This window comes from Clytia hemisphaerica, unplaced genomic scaffold (assembly GCF_902728285.1).
Source record: "Clytia hemisphaerica strain Z4C2 unplaced genomic scaffold, Clytia hemisphaerica genome assembly, whole genome shotgun sequence".
NCBI lineage: Eukaryota > Metazoa > Cnidaria > Hydrozoa > Leptothecata > Clytiidae > Clytia > Clytia hemisphaerica.
In genome coordinates, this window is record NW_027103507.1 from 588,969 (window position 1) to 597,791 (window position 8,823).

The window sequence follows — 8,823 nt, forward strand, 5'->3', positions numbered from 1 at the left end:
GTTGCAAGTGACGTATTGAATGGTTTTACGTCACTTACAACCAATCAGCTTTTGGGTCCGTGATGTAATGTCAGAAGACATTGCAATGGTAAAAAACACTTGAAATTCAGCCAACCTTCTAAAATTACCCTTCACTTCTCAAAGCCACGGACTTGTAAATAAGCATATTAATATAACTCTACAGTCAATCTCTATTAACTCGAACTCGGTACTACCGTAAAGTCGTGTAACTTGCATCAGTGGAGTAGAAACAATGACTTCACGGTGTAGATTAACTCCTAAAATGCTTTGGATGTATAGAAAAGTTATAGTCTATTCACTTTAAGTGTGCACTAATTCTTGCTTTACTTGTCATGCTTCTCACAAATTATAGTGCTCTTTTCAACGGTAAATGACATGTTAAAATCAAAAAAATTGTTAAAAATGGTAAGCAAAACAAGAAATAGTCAGCACACTAAAAAGCGAAAGGACATTAGTTGATGCTTGAACTACCAATGACACCCATTAAAAAAACCTCGACAACAGCAGCAGTGAGGTCTCTCGGTTCTCTCAGTTTCTACAGACTGAAATCCAACAAAAGGTCCTGGTAGAAAAGAATCAAATCTGAAGTGTATAACTGTGAGACAAAATACTTTATAGTGCAAAGTAAGCGACTAAAATCTCACAGCAGTCACTTCAAAGTTTGTATGTCCAAGTCGAAAAGGTTCAGAAATCTAAAACGTCTAAAATAGGCATTAAATAGAGCTTTGAAATAGCATTATATCTTCCTATGTATCGCGATTACACAGAAAAAAAACACAGCGGAAAAGTGAGGGATCACTTACAAATGGTCTTTTACAAAGAGCAGCTATTTGCATGGTTAATGTAATCGTTATTTCCTTTTGGCAGGGAAATTTGGCATACGAATAGAAATATGGAACGAAATAAGTACCAAGACAATGAATAACAATCCTGGCGCTGTGGTATAGTGCAATGCTCATTGCCCTTGGATGCTGCACAACTGACTGATGTTCGGTTTGAACACGTAGCGGTTCACTTGGCCCGGGTCCCCGGGGGAGGGGCAGTTGGGTTTACCAACTGACGGTATGTGCGGTAGAATTGGCTTTTAGAATCGCACTGCAGTGCAGCAAAAAATCAGTGAAATTCATACCTTTACAGTGCATTTTTTTCGCAAATTTTCAACACTTTTAGAGCAAAAAAAGCTAAAACTTTTCCAACCTTACAGTGTATTTCTGCTATCTTGAAAAACATATCCCGGGTCAACCCATATCGTGTGAGTTGAATTAGGTAGTCGGATCAAGATACATACGGGGCGTTCATTAAAAGCGTCTATAGTTACGAAACGGGCCTTAGAGCCTCCTAAAACTCAACCAAATAGAAATAGTACCGTCAACTGCTCCAACTTGGGACTATCTTACGTAACATGGGACGGCCATTCCACCACCATTTCACCGAACCTCCAAAGTCAGTTGATTTGAGTTTAATGAACCGCGTATTAAAAAATACACGATTTCTCTTTCGATTTTACAGTAAGTGAAAATACAGACCAGATATCAACAAGTCCCATGTTGCGTACACTGGTCCCAAGTTGGAGCAGTTGACGGTAACTATAGTAGATTCACCAATTTTTCCAAGACATTTCATAGTCGTTAAAACTGAAGGGTTGTTTTTTAACGACTGTGAAATGGCCTATTCATGATATGCACCACTGGAGAGTCACTTAAAAATGGAAAAAGTGACGTATTGGGTGGAAATTTTTTGAAAATTCTTGGAAGACTCTCCAGTCCCGTGATGCATATCATGAATTCTTAGTGGATAAAATTCTAAGAAATGGAAGCGACGCTATCAGGATATTCTGACGCCAAGATTATGTAATGTATTTAGTGTTATTACGTAATGTTTTCGCAACTGATTTTTGGATTCAAAATGGTATCAAGACCTACAAAATGTCCATGGTCAACTTATTCTAAATAAGGCAATTTTTTATCACCACACTCACTCTTTCGAAATACCCCACCCCAGTGAAATTAACTCTTACCCCACTGGCCTCTGGCCTCCCCCCTTTATTACCTCTACTTATTCAACTTGACATCGGGATTAGAGAAATGTTTGTTACAAATAAAAACCCATGTTTCCAAACATTCCTGCCAACCAAACAGAAAATTTATGAAAATACAACCCTACATCTAAAATCATTCACAGATCGGGCATCTAAGAGATATGGGAGTGTTAGATGGAAGGTAAAAGAAGATCAAGGAAAAGGGAAGTAAAAAGTGCTTCTAAATCTTATACCAGAATCTGCTCTTGCAAATCACGTTAACAGGTGAAAAGCTCCCAATATTCGCAATTAAATTCTTACCATGCTTCAAAACATGGAAAACAAGGATTTCATCCTGACTAATAAATTCTTCCAACCTGCAAGCATTACAAAATTCAAACCAAACCACCACTCACAAATCAATATGAAAAATTTCATTCATCAATCAATTAAAGACAAATTTAGATAAAACGAACAGCATAAGAAACGAGGCCCGGAAAACCCGAGTTACAAAAACTCGAGTTACAAAAACCCGAGTTACAAAAACCCGAGTTACGACGAATGTGACGTCATAAGTCTCAAATTATGACGTCATAAGGGAACTTCTTAACTCGAAAAAGTTTTTTACTGTTGTTTTGAAACTCGAAATATCTTTTTTAAATTTTTTTTTAGAGTTACGTAACTCGAAAATAAATTTTAAATTTCATTTTTCGAGTTACGTAACTCTAAAACAAAATTTAAAAAAAATATTTCGAGTTATGTTGAAGCGCAACCAAGTTGGCCAAAAATTCTAAAAAGCGCTTTTTTTCTTTTAGTTTACGAATGGAATTTTTTATCTATAATAAAACTAAAAGAAGAGAAGGAAGGGAATAAAAATGAAAGGGGACAGTAAACAATCTTCTATTTTGATAGGAATTTCTGGATTCGATTACTCGAAATACATTTTGTATTCCACAATCTATCTTTGTTAAATTCAAATTCATTGTCATTTTTTTCGCTAAAAACTAAAAACTTCGGTAGAACTTGTAGTTTCTTTAGGTTTTTCACACATTTTTTTAAAACAAACCATACGAGAACAGAAGGTTTCGAGGGCTAAAATAGTAACCATAAGTTAAGAAACATTTCTCGACATTTTAAAGGCCTTATGGACTCAAAAATTTGCAGAAAATACTCACTTAGAGACGAGACCAATTTAATTTGTTGTTCTACGGGCAGATCGTTAGCAAAATATGAGTCGGTCGGCCGGTAAAATAAAAATAACATTTTCATTAATCAAGGAAGGTAATTAGGCTTTAAGTAATATTTTCAAATAATCTTGGTCGAAAATTCATCATTTATCATTGATGGAGTTTGTAATAAAATCTTTCGTGCATAGAGTTCATGATTCTAGATTATTTTCAACTTTTTTTAAGTGTAATTTTTTTAAATGATTATTATTAGAAATTTGTGGCACAGGAAATTCAATATTATTATTTTCTTGTTTGCAGAAAATGCTGGGTCGGTCGTGCCCGTAGAACAACAAATTAATGTGGTCTCGCCTTAATGCTAATAGTGAAAAAGGAACATTTTAAGAAGATTTTAAGGCTCAACTAAAAAACAAAAGATCTGAAGGCTTCGAATTTTTAGATGTTCTTATAAAAACACAACACATATTTCTTTGAAAAGATTCTCGATTGCACAATGTACAAAAATGATATAATGAATTGTAATCGTTAAGACTTTTCTGATTGTTCAAAATCTTGTTTATGACGTCTGCTCTTTCTCTTATTGTTTTGTAAATTAGATCTTTTGACGCTGTTTCTATAATTTCCAGTTTCTATTCTAATCGGATCTATTGAATCTTCTCGAAAGAAATGGTGTATATTTATTAATAATATGAATTCTAGAATCTTTGGCCCACTTGGTTTCACCTGAAGATAACTCGAAAGTTCAAATAATGTACTACAATTTCAAGTTACGTAACTCGAAAAATGAAATTTAAAATTTATTTTCGAGTTACGTAACTCTAAAACAAAGTTTTAAAAAAATATTTCGAGTTACAAAACAACAGTAAAAAACTTTTTCGAGTTAAAAACCCCACTTATGACGTCATAATTTGAGACTTGTGACGTCACATTCGTCGTAACTCGGGTTTTTGTAACTCGGGTTTTTGTAACTCGAGTTTTTGTAACTCGGGTTTTCCGGGCCTCATAAGAAACGGTAGAGATTTCCTCATCAAAAGTTTTGTGACAATTGTATTAAAAAAATTTTGATGACCCATTTGAAAAATGACACACGTAAAAAAAGAATCAATTTAATTATAACCGAATATGGTGTCGTCATAAACGTATTAATGAGATACTCAAAATTTCACTTAGCTGATTCAATTTAAAGAGTCCGGGTGTATTCACACTGAAGATTTCAAGCTAACGACCTTAACGTGTTTAAATCATAAAGATGTTTTGTTGTAGAACAAGGAATGTCTAGAAAAGCAAGAATCTTTACTACTTCTTGCTGATGTACGTGAAACGTTCAAGCGATAGTAATCATTGCCTTTGTTTCTTTGGCGTAGATTCATAGTGCAGAAAGGGGTCTGATCCCCCTTCTTAAATGATCCCCCCTTCTTAAATGATTCCCCCTTCTTGGCATCCCCCCTAACCTTTAAAAATGTCTATCCCCAAAGGGTTTTGGGCTAAATTTTTTATGGTAAAAAGGGAAGGTAAACAGTAAAGAAAAATTAAGCCTGGCAAATATAATACCACTTTTTAGTGAAAATAAAAAACTTCCTTTCATGCAGACCAAATTTCATACCAGTGCTGGAAAATAATCTACAATATATGTAAGCCCCCCTTCTTAAACGACCCCCCCTCCTTGCTATCCCTCCCCTTCTTAATGAAAATTTCTGACCCCCCCTTCTTCACTTTTTTGGAAGGTGTCATCCCCCCTTAAGAAAGGGGGGGGGTCCGAACTATGAGGTTTGAAGCAACTTGAAACGTTTATCAAACAATGAACTTAAATTACCAAACGGTTCAAAATATTACACACTTCACGGTTGTCTTCTCATTGATAAAAGTACTGTTTTACCCTTAAAACAAGATCATTAAATGGTTTTGGCTTGAAGTTTGCTTGAGATACGATCACGCGATCGTGCAAAGTTAAATAAGATAATAAACCAGCTGCGCTGGAAAGTCAGCCCAAAATGCTTAGAAGGCTTAGAATGATTAATAGGAAGTACAGATAAGAAATCTGGCTTTGTTAAAATCTGAGCAGTTTGAAAGAACGTATCTATTTGCTTGAAACGTTCAGAAGAAAACAGAGCAGTGCATAGTGGAATCCGTATCCAAAGCAGAAGTCGGTGAAAAATATTTATTCCGTTGTTGTTATACTCTTTCCATGAGAATAATAAAAGACCCAGATAGATGAAATACTGTAGTCTACAAGTCGTATATAACTTTTAACATTATTCGAAGAAAAAAAATTTCTTTGATATACTCACTTTCTCCATCTACGCTTTCTCTATAATTAGCTCTCTTTATTTACAATGCAAAAGCATCTTTTATTAACTATGGAATATGACACAAATAAAGAATCTTTTTTCTCTTCTTTTTTTCTTATTATTAATTATAAGGCTTCTTTTTATGTTATGTGTTTTTTTTCTTTTCTTATTTTATCTTGCTAAGAAAAAATTATTTTCGCGCGCTAAATAATCCCGAAATCCTGTTTCCCGAAAATAATCCGAAATCGGAATTAAAATGAAAGTCTTAACGACGAGCGGGAAAAAAATCGTCGAACCGATTTGAAGAGTCACCGGGGCTGACTAATAAGAGACAAAGGAGAAGATCGTGCACTTCTTTGTTCCCATATTTCAAGCAACTTTCAAGCAACAGTGTCGTACACCCTAATATCAATACCAACATACACCATTAAGTTTAAAGGCCACAGGGCGAGAGAGGAATCGGCAAGCTCGCAAGTTATGGACAAGCGAAATCGTCCGTCTTTACAATAGGTCTGAATCTGACGGTATTTCTACAAACGTTAAAAAAATAACAAATAATATACTTCTGTGTATTGAGGAATCTTCAACTTTTCTCAAGCAAGAAATTGTAACGCCTTATACTTCGCGCCGCTTTTTAAATATCAGATTGAATCTAGCGCAATCTTTGTTGTCATTCGGCATACACGTTTTTATAAGAACAAATTATATAAGAACATAAGGTTTCGACGGCAAAAATGTTAAGAGCAAAGCTAAGAACATTCTAAAGCTTCATGGGCTCTAAAACATCCAATTTCTTAGGAAATTGCACAAAAATACTCAAAAAATGGTGAAATTAAGAACATTCTAAGAACATTTTTAGGCTTAAAACTCAAAAAGTTAAGAGCATCCAAAGGTTTCAAAAATTTACGATGTTCCTATAAAAAAAAGTGTATTTTTTTCGAAATCTTGCGTTGGATTTTACTTTCAACCTAGCGTTTTAAAGCTAGCCATTTCGGGGCTTTGGATTCAATGGCATACCCCGTGACAACTACGATAGGTCTCCGAGGAACCTTTACGATGGCCATCAATACCTGATTTTGTTGTTGGTATGATTCCACTCTTTGTGCAAGATATGTACCAACTGACAAGCAGGCAAAGTAACCTACAACAGTATCAAGATCTGTTGTAAACGGACTAAAAACATAATTTATGGCGACTCCGTGGGAAATGTTACGTTTACGGGACACTCTTTTTTGCGACTAGATATCACCAGTAGGGACCTACAATCATGGTTGAAATATTTGAGAAAAAAGGGAAATTCACTGGGAAGTTTTGAAACCACAATTGATTTGTAAGTGCTCTAAAGTAGGTTCGAAAAGTAGAGTTTTAACGCTAGACTTAAGAACTTAAAGTTCAAAAATAGTCCAATAAGGCTCAGAATATAGCCTGGAAGTCTGCCAACCCCTTCTAAATTGAAATATTCGATTAAACTGAAGATATAGCCCAAAATCGACTTTCTCGCCGGAACTTTAAATCTTGAACAACGTTAAAATAATCAGAATTCTCAATATATTTCAACCATGATTGTAGTAGAGAAGCGGCGAGCCATGCATCATTTGATAGCACCAATAGAGAGAAGTTTCATTCGGGTATAGGATACTATCGATTCATCCCAAAACCTTGTTCGACGTTTCTCAAAATGACCTCTTTTCGTCTAGTCAGAATTATTTGCGTAATAAATTGATAATTGGAAAGTCCTCCGTTAAATCGGTAACTTTAGCCTCACGGCTAAGGGTGCTGGGACACTTTAATACAGTAATAACGTGAAGAGTTTCTGTACCATTATTTTCTCTTAGTTGTTACATCATAAAGTACTAAGTTGTATAAAAGGCTCATTTTTTGGTTTTATTGTCAAATACTCCTGCAAATCCTGCAAACCTACCCCAAAGTACACCTTGGAAAATATCACTAAAAATCATTAAAAACAGTTCTGTAAAAAGTAGCCTACACATTCACACTGATCTGATTGACTTTTGATGCACACGACAAAAACGAAGACAAATAAAATATCACAACAAAAGCCAGACTCCTTGTCAAAAACTGCGTACAAAAATCCAAAGACATAAAGCTTGCTTCAAACACAGGAGGGTATATTTACACGTTCTATCATCCACCTCTTCAAATCTTTACCTCGTTTTCTTTTTGTGAATTTTTTCTTCAATTTCTAACTTTTGAAATATTTATTTTTGAAATTTTTTGATCAATAAAAAACTGTTATAACCAATATATATTTCTCATGTGTCTATAAAAAAAGTCAGAACACAAAAACACTCCATCTTTTTATACATAGTCGATCTAACCAGTGAAGGTAGAGTTCCAAAGGAAGAAAAGGGAAGATAGAGGGTGATAATTCATAAATTCTTTAATAAGTCAAACATATAAAAAGATGGATTTATGAAATATTTAAACATCGGGTGTAACGTAGCCAAACAGTATTTTCCCTAAAATTAATATTTATAAAGTAAAGAAAAAACGGTCTATCATTTTCATAAAATCTTCATTTCATCGACAAAAAGTTTTACCGGAGAGCGTATGAAATCTACTCAACTTATTTACTACAATCAGTTCCAAAATACTTGGCACAAAAGGGAAATTCCCCACGAAATTTTATAACCACAAACAATTTACAAGCGCTCTAAATTAGATTGGAAGGGTAGAGTTTTAACGCTAGACTTAAGAAGTTCAAAAATGGTCTGGTTGGGCTTGAAATATAGCCTACAAGCCAAAAAATCCCTCTCAGATCGAAATATTCGATGAAATCAAGCTGAAGGACCGAAACTGACATTCTAGCTCGAACTTCAATTTTCGAAAAATGGTAAAATAGCCAAAATAGGCAAAATGTTAAGGCAAGGTTATCAATTAGAGAAAACTCGCTCCGCTTTTGAATATCTTTCCAACAAGTGCAAATTAAGTATTCTCAACGCGACGAAAACTATTATAAAAGACTGCAACTAAATATTTTTAATATATTTTCTATATTTTCTAATTAACTAGCATTACATCATTTTTACACTAGTACAAAAAATAAAACTTTTCATTTGTCAAAATTTTTAAGGTACAAAATAATTACAATATAAGTTTTCTGTATAAAAAGTTATATTCAAGTGAAAATTTTTGATGATAATGCTTTTTAGTTATTTGCAGGCATAAACATGGTACAGGTCAACAATTTTTGTCTACTTACCGTATTACTTCGAATAAACGCCCCCTTCTTTTAAACGCCCCCTCGAATAAACACCCCCCCTAAAAGGAAAATTATTTCATAAACGCC